Source organism: Struthio camelus, chromosome 18 (assembly GCF_040807025.1).
Source record: "Struthio camelus isolate bStrCam1 chromosome 18, bStrCam1.hap1, whole genome shotgun sequence".
NCBI lineage: Eukaryota > Metazoa > Chordata > Aves > Struthioniformes > Struthionidae > Struthio > Struthio camelus.
The window spans coordinates 9,758,412-9,778,175 of record NC_090959.1 but is presented as its reverse complement, the minus strand read 5'-3'; the positions used below and the strand labels follow the sequence as shown (position 1 = coordinate 9,778,175).

General features: G+C 49.7%; 1 protein-coding gene across 1 annotated transcript in view; it reads left to right on the top strand.

Moving 5' to 3' along the window:
• The window catches only part of B4GALT5 (beta-1,4-galactosyltransferase 5), a 42,881-nt gene that overhangs the window by 613 nt on the left and 22,504 nt on the right, over positions 1–19,764 (top strand). The window lies entirely within an intron of this gene.

The following is a 19,764-nucleotide window of genomic DNA, read 5'->3' as shown; positions in this document are numbered from 1 at the left end:
GCGGAGCCTCTCTGCAAGAAGTGGAGCATTGTCCAAGTGTTTGCGGTCTGCACCCTCTCTGGAGGAAATCCTACTCTTTTTGTAAAGTAGAAAGATGAGAAGGGTGTGTTTTTTTTAAAGCAGTGAGTGCTCCTTTTTTCTTTTTTTTGGTTATTGTTGTCTTTTTAAAGGTACTATGTGTCCAAGGTGCCAGGGGTAGCTGTGCACCCAAAGGGCTGGTGTCTGGTGATGGCACCCGTGTGATTGCCGGTCCCTCTGGTGTGCAATATGGGGGAGCTTCCGTGCCTTAGAAAACAACTGTTGTCTTGATACAGTGTATCTCACTTCTGCAAGAAGCCAGGGCTCGCTGTCTTTTGGCCTTCAATGTAACTTTGTACCTTTTTTTTTTTTTTCCAATGCTCCTTTAAAAGAAACCTTGCTAATAGGAGTTTCTCCTTGAAATGTCATTGGTATTCGCTTACTGTACCTAGCTGAGAGATCCCACCAGGACTGATGCATGTTCCTCAAGGTGACTTCTACATGGTTTTATGTATAGATTATGTCCCATGGCTGCCCCCGAGCGTGGGAAACCTTTCACATGGTTAAGCTGGGGGTGGACTGGGGGAGTGATGGCTTACTGGCGGAGACGTGTGCCGTGAGCAGAAACGGTAGCAGAGCTGTGCCTCTTCTGGCCTCCTGCTGGAGCCCTGTGTCCTGGCCTCAGTGGCCACTGAGCTCTTCGTGATGTCCCTGCGGGGCTGCCCCAAGTGCCCAGCTTGCAGCTGTTCTGCATCTCTTTGAGGACAATTTCATACCAGAGCTAATGGGCAGTGTGAACACCGCATGGCCCCTCTAAGTGCAGCGTGACTCTTCCCGTGAGCTTGCTGTGGAGGCTGCACTGCGATGGAGCTGATGGTTGTTTGATCAGATGCATCCTGTAGCCCTTTTTATGGAAGGAGAGGGGATGTCCTCTGCAAAAATTGCAGAGTGGAGGCAAGCAGCTTTGGAAACACATGGCTGGTTTCCCCATTCAGGAAATGGAGCCACTGACCTCTACATTGTGAGCAGTGATGTGAAAAGTTGTGTTTTGCTCTACGGCAGATATTCACGGATGTCATCTGTTTGGATTGGGGCAAGGAATTTCTTTGCTGCTGCTTATCAGCTCCGTGGCTGGTTGGGAAGACACAGGGCAGGCTGTAGAGCTCGTAGCCTAGTGCACAGTTTTTACATAGACTTCTCCCAGACCTGCAGGAGAAGAGCAGCGCAATCCCAGAATGGTAATCTATCTTGTGAGGATGGTCTTGTTCCTTCACTGCAAGCTAATTCTGAAGGCGTCTGTCATGGGTCTTAGAGCTACTGAAGATACTGTGGGGTATAAAGTTCTGGATTTTTTGTGTGTGATTGTTTTAAAGCTTTCTGCAAAGATGCTTTTCTCTTCATGAGCCACAGGTAGCGTGGTCCCATTCCACCCCATGTTCTGGCCGCCCTGCCAGGTGGGAAGAGCAGGGAGCAAGGCAAAGGTGTGCCATTTTTATCAGCTTGTGGATGTTGGTGATGTTTTGTATCATAGTCCCATTAGGTGACAGAAGATCTTGTTCACTTCCCCCTCCCCACCACCCCCGACAAAAACGTTCCATCACGAAAACCCAACCCCACGTTCCCAGAGTGGTGAAGCTCATCGTTTGAACTCTTGGAGAGAGTTTGTTTTTTAGGCTGAAGTGATAAGGAGAGACTTGGAAGCAGAGTGAGTTTCACTGATAGGAAATGAACTGTGCTCTAGATCTTAAATGTACCGCGTGGAGTGTGAAGCAGAAATGTTGCGAACTCTATGTTCGGTAGCCCTGCTGGTGTTTGCACTGGCTCACACCTTCCCGTTGCAGTAGAGTAGGGCTCGTCCGTTTTTCCTATGGCAGGGCTTGGAGAAGCCTCTGTTGTAATGCAGTGAAGAGGCTGAAAAATAGTGAGCTAAAACATAGGAAGAGGAGTGATTAATCATATTCCTTTACCGCCCTTGAAGTAAAAAATCCAAGTAAATAGGACCTGAAGTTGAGGAAGCTGACTGCGAGTTTGAACCAGCCAAAGATTAGGCCTTAAATGGCTTTGTTTGTTTAACCTGTAATGTTGGTGAATACCTACTCCTAAAGCAAACCTCAGCTTTTTTGGGGGGGAACAGGACATGCAGAACTGCATTCCTTTGGCAATATCTCGATCTGAAGTCAGTCTGCCTGAACCCAGCAAGCGTCACCCCATTTTTGGTTGGAAACGCTTCCTTCCTGGGTGGGCTGGGGGCAGGCGCTGGGAGGCTGCGGCCAGAGTGCCTGGGTGCTGCTTGGGGCGTCCGTGTCGGCAGCGAGGCCGAAGGCAGAGTCAGGTGGAGCACCCTCGTGGTGAAGGACCTCTAACTGTGCATGGTGTAAGCCCTGGAGCCAGACTGGAGAAAAATCTGGGGAGTAGCTGAGGCTGGTTGTGTTTAAGCTGTGGTGTCCCAGTCCCAGGAGAAAACTGGGACGGTTGCGCTTCTGGGTGCTGCCTCAGCTTATTGGCATTGAGCTTTTGGCTTGACAGCTCCTTTGACAACTAGAAAAGCTTGAGGTGGTGGTGGTGGGGGGTGGGGAGTGGAAAAAGCTAGAAAAGCTGGTGCCCTTCAGGGATGAGGAGAGGGGAGCCCTCCGAGGCTGGAGGTTGCTCAGGATAGCACGAGTCGTCTGCACGTTCCTGGTCTGCTATGTCTAGTACTTGCAGGGAGTGTGAAGCATTCGGGGCTTACATCTGCCTTGTCCCCAGGTTTATTTTATACGTGGCCTAGCTCCTCACTTAGGTCCTTAAACAATATTTTTACCTATGAAACCAGCAAATCGTCTCATGGCCTTGAGTTTGGGCAGCGCGACCCAATGTAAACAGCTAGCATCTCCTCCTTCGCAGCAGGCAGAGAAAACGCTTGTGTGTGTCCTCCTCGAAACTGCATGTTTATTTTCTTCCTTGGGCCTGAGCTTCCAAATCCACCTAAGAAAGTCAACAGTTGTCGGGCACCGAGCTGATGGCGCCGGCCCGGGAGGGTCCCCTTTTATTCCCCGCTGTTCTCCGGAGCCGCTTGCGGCCGGGGCCGTTGTGCGGCTCTGTCCCGTCGGTGCCATTGTGCGTTATGCGAAGCAGCTGCTCCGGCTGCTCCCCGGCAAACCGTGGCCAAAGCACGGCTGGGCTTGTTAAAGCCGCAGCGGCTCCAGGCCCGAGGACCTGCTCTTTCGTGTGCGGCCCTATGTTCTAGCTGACTCCGAGGGAAGCCCTCCCAGGTAGGGGATGAGAAGCAGGGCTGTTGGGGATGATAAAGTGCGTTTCTCTAATCTGCTGCCTTGCGGCATATCTTACTCTGAGGCCTTGTTGTGAACTGCAGTAATACTTTAAAGGGCTGCAAAGCAGTCTTGGTTTTAATTGCAAACAATTGCAGTGGCTGAAGCTTTAGAATAAGCAGCAGAAGTGTGTTTGGTGTGTGTGTGTGTTTTGGTTTTTCTTTCTTTTTTTTTTTTTTTTCCTCTTTGCAAGCCCAAATTGAGGGAAGGCTTTCCGGTCTCCTTTCTGACTGAGGCTTTCATTATCAGTGACCACAGCACTGAGTGCTTCTAGCTTCTCTGAAAGGTATGTGCAGAAAGCTATCTGCAAACCCAGAACATGGGGCTGGAGGAAGGAGGACACACGTGCAAAGAGCAACTGACCCCAAAGCATGGTGCTGAGTCATTGCTTCTGGTTGATCCTGATCTGGGCTTCTGATGTTGTTCAGAGGGCCATCGATCTTTCAAGGAGCTATGGGAAGAATCCCCGGCTGCCTTATGTTTCCATGGTAGAGGGATTAATACAACTTTCCTAAAAATATCCTTTCTTGCCAGTAATAGTATTCTTCTAACAGTGACTAGGAAATCAAAGGAAATTCCACTTTGCAGCTCAGGACAGTAATACTCTTACAAGTTGCTTCCATTGCAAGTTCCTGTCCCATCCTGATAACTTTCACTTTGACAGCAGGAATTTTTCAAACGTTACACTTGATTCTCTTGAAGGGTTGTTACTATGTAACCTCGGAGGATGAAGGTCAGAGGCCTTCGTGCGTAGCTTTTCATTTCCCCTAAGTGTCTCTCCAAATGGTGGCTCTTACAGCCACCATCTTAGCCTGGATTTTTTCGTAAACTTGGGCTTGTACAGAAGTCTTATTTGCTTGAATATGACATAGGAAAAATAATGCAGAGAATGTAGATTATTGCTTGAAAGGTTGTTATTATCCTCTTTGAGAGAGAGCTGTAATTCCCTCTGGTTTTCCTTCCTCAAAACTTAACATGAATTGCCGCAGACCTGTCAAAGAGGGCATGAGTTACCTCCTTTAGGTCTGAATTGAAGTTATAACAAAAGAGTTTGATTTTTTTGACAGGTAAAAATGCTTTGAAACACTATTCCTTTGATGCTGCGTTTCAATGGACAGGAATAAAATCCTGTGGAGACTAACAGCCACTTTTTTATTTTTTGGTACATCTCATTTGACACTTTGATCCCTCATAAGAATATTACACTGCCAAATACGGCTGATCCAGTTTGGTTATTTAATGTATCATCCCAGCAAATCTTTAATACGGAGTAGTTCCAGTTGTGAAAACAGTAAAATATTCTGCTGCCACTAGCTAATCCAAGATTTAGGGAACTACGGTATTAAGCCTGGATATGGGAAATGACTGAGTCACCCTCAGCAGTGAGGACTATAGAAAAAGTAGGTGTTGACTTAGGCCTGCGGGAAGGAGCGAGTGGTTCAGCAGGGAGAGCCCAGCGCTGACTGCCCGGAGCCGGCGCCTGGAGACTCTGAGCGAGTAAAGCCAGGAGGTCGCCCAGGGCCCACACTGGATAGCTCCTTATTTTGCCTTTGCATTTTCACGGAGATGTTAGTAAAATGAGTCATGGGTGGAGGGAGGGGAGAACAACTCCCCCCGTCACCATCCTCTTTCAGCCTGAGCTTTGGGTGCAGTGTGCTGCAGTGAAGGGGTACCCAGCTCCGGTAGCCACGATGAGCAGAGTGCCGCTGCCCGGCTCCGTTTGCCAAGTGCGCTGATTTGCCCCGAACGCTGTTGCTTCTTGTGGAAGAAACTGGGGGCAGCTGCTGGTTTTATGGCTTGCGAGGTGGCTTGCTGCATTTTCTCTCTCCTCTTGTAAGCAAGCGCTGGTCCTGCAAGGATGGAAAGTGATGGTGTGGTGCATCTTAGAAAAACAATACTAGATTTTTGCTGTAGTAGTTTCAGCTTTAATTCTTTAAATGGTCTTTTTACGATGTAAAGTGTTGTATTTTACTATGATAACACTGGGGATGCTGACCTCTTTTACCCTCTTCTCCCTTTCCCTAAAAGATCAGTTAAGCAGAATTTTAGAACCAAAAGAAGGAACAATCCAGTTTCTCAATGTATTCTGCTATGGTTTTGCAGTCATCAAATACTACAGTGAGTGACTGGTGGCAGTAAGAGGTATCCACGAGTGCTTCTTAGAACTGGAATTTGAGTTTGTGGCTTTCCTATGTTAAATGTGGAGGGGATTGTCAGCAGCTGGGATAAGTAGTCCCTTCTTTGGGACTGACTCTAGGACTTGAGGTTTCTTAAGTGCATGCAACCAGGAGAGACTCTGCAGCCCTGTTTGCACAGTTATTACTGTGCTAATGTGCCCAGGACCCTGGTGATGCAATGCATCACTTTGAGGCTTTCTTTTGGTCAAGGCTCAACAATCACAGGGTTTCTTTGACAAGGAGAAGGCGGGTGAACTATATTTCCTTTGCCTGTTAAAGACCCTTGACAGTGGTCTGTGTTGTCTGTCCGGCACTTCTGGTTTGGGTTATTCTGCCGGTGGTTTGCTTGGTGTTGCCACCGCAGGTAGTACGTGAATGGTTTACTTTTTGTCGGCGTTATCTCTGTAAGGCACAGCTCATGAAAGTTGATGAATAAGCCACAAAAGCTTCCACGTGATCGTTTGTGCTTGCACATTAAGTGCTTCAAAACTTCGGTGATATGCAACGAACCAAACATTATACAGCAAAAAAATGCCAGTGTTGTCAGGCTAGATTTCCAGGAAATCCAGTCTTCGTACATTTGGGAAAACTAATAAACAAGCTGTGTAAGTATTGTGGTTTCAGGATGATTATTGAACCCTTTCAGTTCCCTCCAGGGACTGAGCAGAAGTGAAACCGAGGAGGTGGGCAGCTCAGGGGCATGGGTGGGAAGGCCATGGTTTCAACAGGCGCTCGGCTTCTTCAGGTGGCTGGCAGCTCTGCTACAGATAAAGGGACTGAGGCTGCTGCTTTGTTTCCTGAGCTGCGTCTGCCCCTTTTCCAGGTGGACTCATTAATTGTATTAACTCAGACAACATCTGCTCCGGGAGGGTACGATGGATACCCTGGAGACGACTCTGCAAAGAATGGAGATGAGAAACATGGGGAGCTGGGCATGTTGTGCTTGTTCCTATGTCCATGCTGTTAGCTGTGGCGGCTTTTAACATCCAAGCAGAGCACGGAGCCTTTAAACGCTTGATTGCTTTGAAACTTGGGGGGTGCTGAATAAGGTGCCTTGCTTCCCCCAGGGCGGCTGATGTGGCTGCCTGGAGAAGGCTCTGCAGAGCCGTTTGTGCACTTGTTTTGGCAGCGGCACCCGGAGTCTGGAAGAGACACCAATATACAGCTATGTAGAGTGGGAAAGTCTTCCCTAACGGCTCTATTTTTAAAGCATTGTTGTGACTTGCAGTAGAATGTGTATTCACTTTGACACAATCTTGCTGGATTAATTTGGTAGTTAGGATTATTTTTATGCTAGTTTTTCCTTCTCTTGTTTCCATTTGGACTATTCGTCTGACTGCATCTTTGGCTGCATTTTGAACATCAGGGCGTTAGTGTGGCAATACATGTTTTAAGGTTCTCTAGCATATGCTTTAAATACTGTTGATATTACAGTCCTGTTCTGAGAGATGGGGTAGAGAGTCTGTTGTAAACTGCGCTGCTGAAGCACAAAAGCATTAAGTGACTTGGTCAAGGAGACATGATGAAGTGAGGAAGCAAATCCGGAAGTCTGAGAGAGATGTCCATGGATGTCCTGTTTGGGGGGCAGGGGGAGGGGAGATGGCGTTAAATTGCATTTGCTAAATCCAGCACTTCTAACCGTGCTAAGGCTCTTGGCGTTATTTTAGAGCTACTATATTGATAGGAGAGGTAGGCCAAAAAAGTTGAAGTGTGATGTAACTGCCCAGCTGGTGTATCCTAACCTGTTGTTGGGAGTAGTGCCAGGAGCAATGAAAGGGCAGCGCAGGCAGCCGTCGTCTCGGGGGCAGCGTCCCCGTGGACACGCAGAGCAACGGGGAGAGGAAGGACTAGTGTCCTGTTGCCGCTACCAAAAGAGGCCTTCCTGGTTTTGTTCAAACTTAGCGAATGAATGAGCCGTTGTCCCTGGGTGGGAGATGGGTTAAAGGGTTTGATTCTGTTTTGCGGTAGCTGTGGGCAGTTCATACAAAGTCAAAGTTTTAATGCACCTAATCTGGCACTTGGGTTTTCCAAGGCACATAAATATTGCCTCAGTTGTGCAAGAATCTTGGTTTGAAGCCCTAAACCAAAATCCCAGGGGCACGGGGAGGGGAGAAGCTAGTTGCTTTGCCTGGGTTGTAGCTAAAAGCACGTAGTCTGGTTCTGCGTTACTCCCGTAAGCTAGTTTTGCTGGGGCTTGACCTCTGGGGCACGAAAGCGTTCAGCTCTTACCTTCGCCCGCCCGCCACCCGGCCTGGTGTCGCCGTGCTGGCGCAGAGCCCTTCTGCCCCGCGAGGGTCTCCTCTCCGCGGCGCGTTTGGCGCACGGGGTCCGGCAAGCGGCTCGCGATCCCCACGGCGGGTCGCGTGGGGCCCTCCTGCCACGCGGGGCGGCGGCGGTGAACCGGCTAGCGGTCCCCATAGCCGTGGGTAGACCCGCGTGCCGGAGGGCTTGCGTTCAGATAGCGCGGTGGGGTTTTCTCCAGCTTGCGGCTTGGCCGCCCAGCTGTGTCGGCACTTGCTGCATCAGAAAAACGTTGCTTTCCTGCCTTGTGCGGAGAAAGAGGTGGAAAGTCCCCGAAGAGCGAGCGCGCGTTTGTGCGGCACTCGCTCAGACCGAGCGGGATCTGCTTTGGTGAGACTTGCGTGGGCTGCGCGTTTCCTTGATGCTGCCCGCTCGAAGGGGCAGGTCGGGTGTCTGGGGCACGGCGCACGCAGATTTGCGCATTTGCACATCTCAGTGCTAACGGCTATGGAAAAGTTGTGTGGAGCATGTCACTGCACACTTCAGAGGAAGAAAACAAATACCTTCCGGAAAAAAAGGCTTCGTACAGCTCCATGTCAGACTACAGTATAAGCAATATTCTTCAGACAGTGGTGCATACATATCTAGGGAGTTTTAAGACAAAATAATTGATCAGTTTTACTTGAATGCCGTCACCTGCCATGCGAATGATCAAAAGGGCTCCTTGAACCCTGGCATTGCGTTGGCTATCCTTGCTGCTTTAGAGAGGCTGAGGACCAAACTCCACTCAAACTTTAAATATGCTGATACGCTGCCAAAATGCTTCTGTTAAAGGATCAATGGGTTACTCTGCAAACAAGGCGGACAAGCTTGCAGAGCCCTCAGCTGCGGTCTCTGGGATAGGAGAGCACACAGGCTTAATTTATAGTGTCTCCCTTCCACAATACCTTTCACCAGCAGGTGTGGAGAGGCCATGACTCAAACAAGAGTTTTGGGTGTTAAGTGGTGAGGATGGCTATGTGAAAGCTAAAGTTTAAAAGGTGCCTCTGGCCTCTTAAAAATCTACAAAGCATTCGCAATATGCAGAAAAAGAAATGCTGCAATGCGCTAAGTAGTTGAGTGCTGCCTGACTCTTGCTTGCCCGCCTTGTAGGGAAGGGGAAATACCTTTTCTCTATGTCATGCCCGATCCCTCACCAGAATGCATTGGCAGGATGCTAACGTGCTACGGCACATGAATATTCAACGAATGCATTGTGCAACTCATACCTTCAGTAAAATACTAGTTAGCATGGATGCTTGGCCATTCATTCTTGTAAGCTGGAGAAAACAGGAAGCCAATGCGAGGCTGATGGTTAAACAGAGACACCAAACTGGCTGGCCTTCTCGGTCCCGATCTGGTGTTGCGTGGTGCCATGAAGCCGTGTGGCGCTCAGAGGTGTGCGGCAGCCCCTGACCTGTCCTGTGTCGCTTTGTCACCTTAAAAGCAGACGTGTGGATTCTTCTGCAAGCTCTGCCATTGAGCTGTGTCGGTTGTGGTGAGGACCAACTCTTCTGCTGGCCCCAGGAACAGCCCACACCAGGGGTGGAAGCGCTGGATGGCAACCAGTTAGCAGATCAGAAAGCAAACAACAGATCTAGAGGCTGCAGTTAAACTGGCTAAAATAGATGTGTTCTTGTGCATGGAAAACCCCAAACTAAGTGTCATAGTTTTCAAACTACAGTATGGGCCATGCCTGATGCTTGCTGTGTTATCAGTACTGCTTTTAGGACTGCAGCAAGCTGCTTCAAGAGAGAAAATAGGTCCGGGCTAAGTTTCTTGCAGCAAATGCGTGGTTCCCATTAGCCCAAGAGACTGTGGAGGGGAAGCCCAGGGTGCCTGGCCCTCCCTCCCTTCTCTCCCTCGCCTGTGGCCGGGGAGGCTGCAGACAGATGTGTGCAGGTTCCCGGGGAGAAGTGTGAAATGCTCAGACACATGCAGCTCTGTCTCTTGGTCTGCAGTCATATTTTCTCCCCTCAGTGTTTTTCCAACTCGTGTCTTGCTGCCAGAGTCCATATTAATAATGCATGACTTTTTTTTTTTTTTTTTTTTGCTTCCTTCCCGGCATCCCTTTCAGCTGCTGAGTCAGAGAAGATTGTTATAGCAGCAACCTCTGAAGCAGTGAAATGCCCCTGCAATGCTCAACTGCTGTCACTTATCAAACACGTTTGCTCTGCGGGCAGCCCTTTCCCTTTCCTGACTCTGGCTGAGGACACAAATGCCAAAAGAATGATTTCTGTCGCACCAGCTGGTGCCCAGCGAGCCCTGCACGCTGAGCAGCACACTTTCTCTGCTCAGCCTTCCTGTATAGTACTTGATTAAAGGAAACTTCACTCATATCTGCTTTTTTTGTTTTATGAAGCCCTGTGAAGAATTTTTTTCCTATCTGCCTGAGAATGTGCTTTGGGATTGTGCCCAAGCATGTGGCTTTTTTGTGTGTGCGTGTTACACGTCCCCAAATCCTTAAACTGGTTTCTCCCTCCTCCGTGCAATCCCTCTGAGATCCGTGCCTGGGCTTTTTAAGGTAATTGAGATTGCAGAGTCCACATAATGTGTTAAGGCAGTTAACTTAACTCGCAGCCGTTCAGTGGCGGCTGGACCGCGCCTGGCGGCTGCAGGGAGCCTCGGAGCCGCTAAGGCAGCCCAGGAGCGGGGATGCGCGGGGCTGCGGCTGCCGGCCGGCGCTGGCGCGCCTGGATGCAGCCTCCCGGAGGGGCCACCTTGCCGTGGAGCCGCTCCACCTGCGATGTATCCGCTGCCTCTGCGTGGGCAGAATACTTCTCGTGGCATTTGCGTTTTAATTCCTCAATTAAAAATGCACTGCAATCATGGCAGCAGATCTCTTCTATCCTGGCATGGGTGTTTTTTTTCCTCCCCCCCTCTTTCTCTCCCCTTCTGGAGCTGACGTTGCTGCAGCGCTGTCGCGTTCGTGGCGAGAGCTGGTTGCTGTGGCAATCGCTGAACCGTGGAGTGCCGCTCGCTGCAGAGCTGGCGACGGCGGCTCTCAAAGGTGTGCTAACAGCAACCTGCTAGGGGAAACAAAGTTTATGCTTCCTTCTGCCTCTGGGCTTAAAAATAGATTCTCCCCTGCTATGTTTTATTCTTCTGTATGGTCCAAAGACTAATCATTAGACTTACCAAATCATTCCCGAGCCAAACAGGGCAGGAGGGGGGCCAGTCAGGGTAAGAAGGGGATTTTTGGGGGGCAGACTTCAAAAACCGACTTTTTTTTTTTTCCCCGTTGCCTGAGCTGAGGGGACTGCACCGGTACAAGCGTGCCCGCGCTGGTGTCGAAGCTGGGAAGGGCAGGGTTGCCCAAAGGAAAGGGGGCACCCGGAGCGCGTGGCGAAGGGCAGCGGCGCTGCTGACCTTGCCGTAGCAGCTCGGGAGCCTCGGCCTGGAGGACGGCAGATGGTGATGCCGTTTGCAGGCCGGGCACCAGGATCGACCAGTGCTGCGGGCCCTGTCGAGCCCCTTCAGAGCATGGCTCTTGCTCATCTGATAGGCAAGACAGTCGTACTCATAGTGGTGCACTTCAAAGTTATAAACCAGGCCTTTCTGCTAATGCTTTAAACATGCTTGGTTTTCCCCCTGTGCTACTGATTCATCCTTTCCAAGGTAGGAGAAGCATGACCAATAGAGCGTGAAGTTCCCCCCCAAGCTGCAGAGCGTCCTCCTTCCACCCTGAAACCTGGCTCCCTCGGCGTCGATGATTTCTCTTGCTGCAGAGCCAGTGGGGACTTTTCAGTGCTTTGCTGACTGTTGGGTACCTGCTAAGCCTCGCTGCGTGGTGAGCGTAGAGGCGCTCTCCCTGTGTCTGCTGGCAGGGCTGGTGCAAATGCCCTCTCTTTTTGTATTGTGGCTTTTTCCTGTTGCAGAGGAAGCTGTGCATGAACTTCTGTGCCTTGATTCAATAAAATCTTCCCGGAGCCAGAGCACTGAGCGCTGTGCCTTTCTGCAGCGGCCACCACCTCTGCATGGAGCTACCTGCTGCTTCAGTGCTTTCAGCCCTCAGTGGCGACGGGTATCGCGAGGGGCACCTTTGTGCCGGAGGCTGCTGCGGTGCTTCCCTGGTGCTGAAATAAAATACCACCTGCAACTAGTGAGACAAGTGACTTGCTTCTCGGCTAACAAGATTTAGGTGGATTATACTATGTATTTAATCAAGGGCTAAGCTCATTGCCTTCTTTGAAAAGAATCAAAGCCCTTGAAAATGCCAGCTTGGAGGCTAGCTGTTGAGCAGGAATGTTATTCAGCTGTTCCTGTGTGGCAGGACTTGCTTTTTACAAGAAGCACAGCAGTTCAGTAGGCATGTTTTGGGCAGCGGTGTTAACCGAGTACAAAACTCGGCAGGAAAAGTTGGAAGCAGGGAGGGGGAAGTGAGAGCTTGTAAATGATGTTAGTAATCTGACATCCTGCAGAATTTCAGGAAAACATCTTCCTTTTCTTACTTTCCCAAATGCAATTTGAAACCGTGTTTTCAGACATGTAAAACTCTATGCCAGCAGATACCGGAGACTGGCTGGCTATCAGCAGTCATTTGCCTTCCACAAAAGCAACCGTTGTCTGAGCTTTCTCTGCATCTGCAGCAGATGAGATCCTCCGCTCTGTTCAGAGGACACCCTGCAGCACCCACCCGCTGTGGCTGCCGGTGGCCCATGCTGCGCTTGGGGCTTTGGCACTGGCAGCAGGTCTGTGCTTGTCCCTAGATTTTTCTCTCTGGGTCTCGGGGAAAGGCAAAAGCACTGCTGGTAGTAGAAGGGTTGTAGAAGAATAAAGAAAGTTTTCCTTGCTGCTCTTCCTGCCTAGGGGTGGTCCTTGCTCTGGCCTTTGCTAGGCATGACCCTGTGCTGGAGGTGTATTGCCGAGTGGGAGCCCTTTGGCAAGTTGTTATCCATCTTGCAAGAAGAGCAGCTCTTGCTGTTTTGGAGGGTAACTAATTTACTAGCTGTGCCGCTAACCCGCAGTTGCCATGGGCAGTTGTGGCTCTAGCCTGGAACAGCTGCTGCTTTTTCTCCATCTGGACAGCAAGGCTACTCACTGGTGTGGTGTTGGATTGCAGCTGCAAGTTGTGATGTGCCTGGGTTTGCACCATGGTCTCAAAATTGCGGGACATTACATGGTTTTGTGGTAGTCCCGACTTGCAGGTGTGATGTCATGGCAGCACTTTGCCCCAGGAGGTGTGATGTTAGAAGCAGCGCTAGTATCAAGCTTTCTGTGCTGTGCTATTTCTGAGTACGTGCCAAAGGAGGAAGTATTGCTATGAGCAGATATTGAGGACTATATATAAGAAAAAAACTTCTTTCGTTTCCACTTATGAACTATAGCACTTTGCAACGTCACTGTGAAGTAGCATGGAAAGGGGCGTTCAAGGTATACAACTGTCTGTCTTGCAAAGCTAAGCCCTCTGCAAGAGGTGTGTTAGTGTCCCTGGGGTGTCTTGTACCTTGCACATAGTGAGTGTGCTACAAGCGTGCCCTGCCTTGTGGCTTCACCGGCATAGAGAAAGCTCTCCCAGCTCAGCCATGCAAGCTATTTAAACCCAGATTATTCAAGGCTCCCCTCTTTTTTTTTTTTTTTTTTTTTTTTAAAAAGGCGGGGGGAATGGGGGTAAACCTACTTCGTTCTCATTGCTCTTTGACAGAAATGCGGCAGCTCAAAACTCGTGGTTTTCCAGCTCTGTGAACGTGACTGTCGGCACTGTCTACAAAGCAGAAAATACCCAAAGTGTAGATAAACAAAGGGCTTGTCTAGAGGAGTCTCTGCTGTAAGACAGATACCGGTGGCTTCTGCTTTTGAGGTGAATTGATCTGTTTAATCCTTATTCTGTAGGTGCATATGCTCTTAACTGCACCTGCTGTTCCATCCTGCTGTCCTCTCTATTTAAAGCGATGCTTGAGCTTTGTGCACTTCGACCCCCTCCAGTTCTCAGACCTCCTCATATTTTTGCCGTACCACGTGCCACAGAGGAGGTGACACCAGGGTAAATACAGGACGCAGGGAGTTGCGTTGATTGTGGCCGGTGCTCCCAAGTTTGGCTGCTGCGGAGCAGGTCACTGCCCTCGCGTCCCTCTCTGCTGTCCCACAGGACATCTGAGCCCTCGTGCAAAGCTGGCTGAGACTCCTGTGTGACCAGCTGGTGCAAAATGTTCTCTCCTTTAATTTATTGGTAATCAAAACTGCAAATGAGGGTCTGCCTCAGTTCCTCTCCAGCCCAAGCCCGTTATATGCCCTCCTGCCCTGAGTTGCAATTAAAGTCAAGAATTGGTCAAGCACCATTTTGGGCTGGGATGCCCTCAGCAGGCTTGCTAGCTCGCACATCCTTCCAACAGTGCCTGCTTGCTAGTCTTTTTGGTTGTATGAAATTGTCGTGTGGATCTGAAGCTCCAGCAGTGGGGTGGCTGCCTGTGCCTGTACCTGGTGAGCGGCTCCAGGAACGCTTGTGCTGTGCATCAAGCTGGCAGCAGCTGTAGGGTAATGACAAATGAAGGCACCTGCGCCTGGGAGATTGCCCTACTGCAGAACTGAATTTTGCTGCTTTGCTTCAGGGTGCTCTAGTTTTAACACTGCTTCCACCTAGGTTTTTCTGGGGGGAGGAGGGAAGGGGCCAGTCAACACTGTAATTGTCTTGTTTACTGTTATACTGTAGAAAGCTGAAAGCAAAGCACAGCTAAAATGCTTAAAGCTGGCATGCTGACACCAAACCTTTTTTTTTTTTTTTTTTTTTTATGTTCTGCTTCTTTCCCCTCCCCCATCTGTTATCTTTTGCCTGCACTTGCATTGGAAGCAGTGGTGAAGACAGGGTCAGTATTTGTCACTGGGCCAGTGCCAAGGGCACAGCAGGTTCTCAGTCCATGCTCAGAGCTCCTCATGCTCATTTATGTTCAATAAGTACCAAAAAATACCAGGGAGAAGAGCAGGAGTAGCTGTCTGCCTCCCGGCTGGTGTGCTAAGGGTGGTGTTTGTATGCATCCAGCAGCAGAGGCAATTTGTGCGGTGTCAATAAGATAGCCTCCTCCTCTGGTGTGGGTTGCTCGTATCCATCAGCCAATACTGCTGTGTTGATGTCGAAATAATTTTCCTTGTTAAAGCAGCTGCAGTTCCTACCTGACACTTGTAATCTTCCACGTCAGTGAACTAGTGTGCTCTGAAATTCGGGACCGGGTGAGCTCCCCTATTAGCTTTGCTGCTGAGAGAATCTATGGGCTATGAATGGCTAAAAGTCATTTATGGATGAGGACTTTTCTCCAGGCTTCTGCAGCACAACCCCTGTTTGAGCCAGGGAGAGGCTGTAGCTGCAGAAGAGCAACCTTTGCTATGTTTCTTCGCTTACCCACCTTTGTATGTGGGGCAGTGACTCCTTGCCTGGCTCTAGAGCAGTCAAAGATGACAAATTGAAGGATGATGATGAAGAATGATGTGGCATTTATAGGTCCATGTTTGCAGAGCTCGTGCAAGGGTTTGTCTGCATGAAGGAAGGGGGTAAAAGGAGGGTGGCTGTATCTAGCTGGAATACCTTAGAGAAGCAACCACGACCTGGATAAGTCGGATAACTTGAGTGGATAAATCAGTGTAATCTAAAATCTCATTATCCAATGTGGAGGAAAGCACTCATGCCGAGGCTGGCAGGGGAAAGGGGAGCAGAGGAGGAAGGCAATGGGCTGCAGCAGGACAGGGGAGCTCAGCAGCGTCTGCCCGGCTCCCTGCTCGGGGACACGTTTATCTAGGAAGCTGGAGCGATGTGTGGAGCCGTGAACTGGGGCTGTCGTTTCCCGGCTGTGCTGTTCGAGGGGGCCGGAAGGAGGCTCTCCGCAGAGCTGCTCGTGCTCAGGTCCTTTCCTGGTCTGGCTCGAGGCTGCTCCGAGGACCTGGCCTCACTGCTGCCCAGCTCTCCTTCCACCCCCTCGCATCCCCTCACCCTTGAGCCCTCCCAGACCTTTCAGCATGTGGAATAGTTAACTCTTTGCTTTGAGAGAACAGGGATGTTAGCACAGTTGAAGGTAGTTTTTTAAAATGCCTGAAGAAGTTAGCTCAGCTCTTGCTGGTCCTGTGCACAGTCACCCCAGGGCCTGGTAAGGCTGTTGGGAATGGCATCCCTGGATGTGAGCTGGGACGTGCATGTCCCACTGCTGTCTCTGGAAACCACCTTGATCTTGTTCGGATCAATCTGTGATGTTTGGAGATGTGCTTGGAGATGTACAGCATTTTAGTGGATCTTCTTAGGGTGCGAAGAAAACGTGTCGCCATGAGATCTTGGGGACAGGCGGTTTGATGCACTATGAGCATGGCTTCAGAGCTGCTGCTCCCTCTCTCTCACTGTGGGGGAACAGCAGACTTGGTGCCTGTTTGCCCAGGGGGACAGAGCGTCTGTGGTGCAGGGGATGGCCACTTTGTGCTTTTAGAGGTGGTATTTTTCCTCCTCCTTTTTGCACTGCCCAAGCATTTGCCTCTGAGACGTGGTGGCGTCAGCATCTCGTCCTGCCTGGTGACGCTGGCGGCAGCTCTCGGGGGGCTGTGTTTGGTAGGAGGGTGCCAGCGTTCTCCCGGCTCCCTGCTTTTTAAATGGTGACCTCTGCCTGCACCTTGGGGGCAGAGCACTGGCTCTTCCTCTCCTGTTCCCCAGCTCTCCAGGCCGGGCTTCAGTCCTGTCCTGGTCTTATCGCCCCAGACACGCTGACAGTCATTGCTTGTATGATCTGTGGTGGCTTCTCGGGAGGCGCGTGGCTGCTCTGGCTTCTCTGCAGCATATTCAACTGTTCCAAGGTGGCTCGAATGTCTGGCTCTGAACTTGTTTGGGAAGCTTGACTCTTGGGTGCAGTCAGTCTGGGATGGATTTCTCAACTTATTCATTCTGCCATAACTGTATATGAGGATCTTACGGTAACTTTTTATGGGGAAATTAAAGGGAGGGGATTTTGTTGTCTATAAAGCGTACCTTACACATCTGGAGCTTGTAATTCTCCAGGACACGATCCTGTGAAGAAGGGATCATAAGGAAGAACTTTAACTTAAAAGTCACCAAACGATTAAAGAGCCATAGCATAGATGAGGGCTCGGCAAGGAAGGGCAGCCACTTCTGGCTCCGACTGTGATATCAGATCAACTTACTGGGATGTTGTAAAACAGTGTGGGACTCGGAATGACTTCCTCCTTGCCCACAAGCTCAGTGGGATGTACTAGGTGGAACATGGCTTTGGTGTGTGCTCCTGGGATGTTGTAGGACAGCCAGATTTGGTGTCCTGGTACTCACTCCACAGAGCCTACTTGGACATGTAAATTGTATGGTAGGCTGAAATGCTCTGTCACTGAACCTGTGCTGGGTTTCTTTTTTCCTGCTTATATGAAGGCAGCAAAATCTGATAGGATGGAAAATAGATGATGTGAGTTTCCCAGCCTTCACTGAGGGGATTTTGCAGGCGAGGGTGATCTTTTCCTTGCCGCCTTGATGGATACCGAATGCAAGTTACAGTTTAGGGCTCTGGACGTTCTTATCCCTTGCTGAGGTTGCTCACTTGATAGCCTTGTTAATGCTTATCTAAGATTAATATGTAACTTGCAATGCTTTGGATACAATTCTGTAAGTGTGGTGCTTGTGGTAAAGGGCTGTACAAACTTGGTTACTGATGCCAGCAAGTTTTATTCCTGCCTTAGTACGAAAGGGTTTAGGATTTTCTGACAGCTTTTGCCAGCGTCCCTGGGCGGCAGCGCTGCTGGTAAACGTTTGACGGCTCCGGCGGGGAAGGGCAGGTCAGCGGTGGGAAAAGCGGGAAAGCGCCGAGCCTGGTGCTCCCCAGCCCCAGCCTCCCTCACATGGGTTAATGTCTTTATGCCAAAGCTTCAAAGCTGCATCCTCTTTCTGCTAGCGTTTTTGTCCTAAGGAAACGTAGCAGCTGTACTTGCTTTGTTGGTAGTGCAGTTTTTAATTATTGCTGATGAGAACAACTCTGAAATCATATTGCAAGGTCCAAGCTGCTGCGTATCTTAATGGCATTGTATTATGAAAAATACCCTTTTTGGCAAGGAGCTCCAAGCTGTTCCCTTTTTAAATCTCAGACAATAATCCCACGTGACTCAAGCATGTCAGTTTAGAGGGGTTTTTTAGGAATTGAAAGGAGTGTCGCTCCAGCAGACCAGTTAGATGGTCTTGAGCTTAGAGACTGGACTACATAAATTTTCCTTCTCTATATGCTGAGACTGCTGTTTTCCCTGTACCTTGTACGAGGTGTGGAAAAGATACCATAAAGGGTGGATGGTCTGGGGATATTGCTACAAGTAAATCTTGCATTAGATACAAGTGAAAATCATGCTTATTGCAAAGCAGCCTTTATACTCAAAAGCTTGAAGCAGTTGTGCACTGCTCTTTCACTAACAGGTGCCGCCTGGAGTATTGCAGTTTGAGTTCCTGCTGGACCTGGGTGACTTAGCTCCAACTTGGAGCTGAGGCACCCAAAGTCAGCTAGCCTGGGGGTTTTATGATCACGGACGTGGCCCTACAGAATAGGGTAAACACCTCCGTATAAGCCTATACGGAGATGGTAGGGCAGAGCTGGGGAGGCTGGGGCTGCCCTGTGCGACCTGCCCTACGCGTCTGGTGGAGCTGTTGGCGCGTGCCAAGCATCCCGCGCGCACAGGACTGGCCTCTGCTGCCCCACAAACTGCGGGCACAGGCAGCCCGCTGCCGGCATCAAACACCTCCCAGCGTTCAGTCTTGCTGTTGTGATAGCAAGAAATGGGTCCTCTGGGACCTGCGGCATGTGCATCATGGGCAAACTGCCCCCCCCCCCGCCCCCATGCTAAGCTTTCTGGAGACAAAGCATGTGAATAGGAACTGGACTGTGCTTTAGCCATAAATGGCATTATAAACTACCATGAGTCTTGGTCAATGAAGAACGAGTGCAGTCCTCAGTGCTGTAAGCACAGATCCTGTGCTTGCACTTAAGCATGACAATTGGGAGGGTGTTTTGCCTCATGCATGTTAACTCGAGCAGTCCAGGCTGGTTTAAGAGTCAAACCACTGACCAGAAACAAAATCTTGGACCCCCATTAGGAACAGCTCAGCTGCAGCATGCGTGGGGCTGTACATGTGATAATGCTTTTTGTTCAGCTGTGCTGAACTTGTAAAACATGATTGGAAAATCAGGTCTTTGTTTTTTTTGGAATATCCTAAACAACTATAACATTCTTCCACGGGAACCAGGCTGTTAAAACTTCAGAAAGTGAAGGTTGTACTGTGTGGCAAGAATTAAACTTAACCGAGCCAGTAAATCCATGACTCTGTTAAAACTGTCAAGCCAAAAATAATTTATAATCTCCAAAGGGGCATAGTTAATCTCCTTCTAATTTGGCAGATTAACAAATCGGTGATTCCAAAATCTGTTTCAATGGTGTGGGATGTGTATAGTAATTTTAAATTAAAACCCAGCCTACCTTCTGTCTGCTGTGGTCTAGCTGTATTATAGATTGTTTGAACTGGTGAAGGGCAGCACAGATTAAAACTCCCAATTTGATGCATTTCCTGGAAAGAATAACCTCAAGTTTAGCCTTTTCTCCTGCGTGTCCTAAGGTTCCTTGTTTGCGGTGTACAGTGGTGGCACGGGGGATTGCCTCCAGCAGAAGAATTTTTTTTTTTTTCTCTCTTCTCTCCTCTCCTCTCATTCAACACCTGATTTCTGTGGTCTGGGAAGGGAGGAAAAAGGAAAAGTGATTCCAGTTGGCCTCTCTTTCTCAGCGTCCCCCTGCTTCAGGGGCCAAAGCTGTGTGGGAGATGGACACCCACTTGCTGGCCTTGGACGCGGGGGTGGTGCTGGGGAGAGCCTGGCCGGATCTCCTACACGTGCTGTTCTTCTGCCTCGTCCGCCTAAGTGTTGGCTTAAATCACTATTTTTATTTTTAGTTTATTTTTTTTCTTTTTAACTGAAGCTCTCCCTCTGTTTCCTCCCCTTGCTCCGAAGCGAGCAACGGGCTTAGGCGGCGGATCTCCT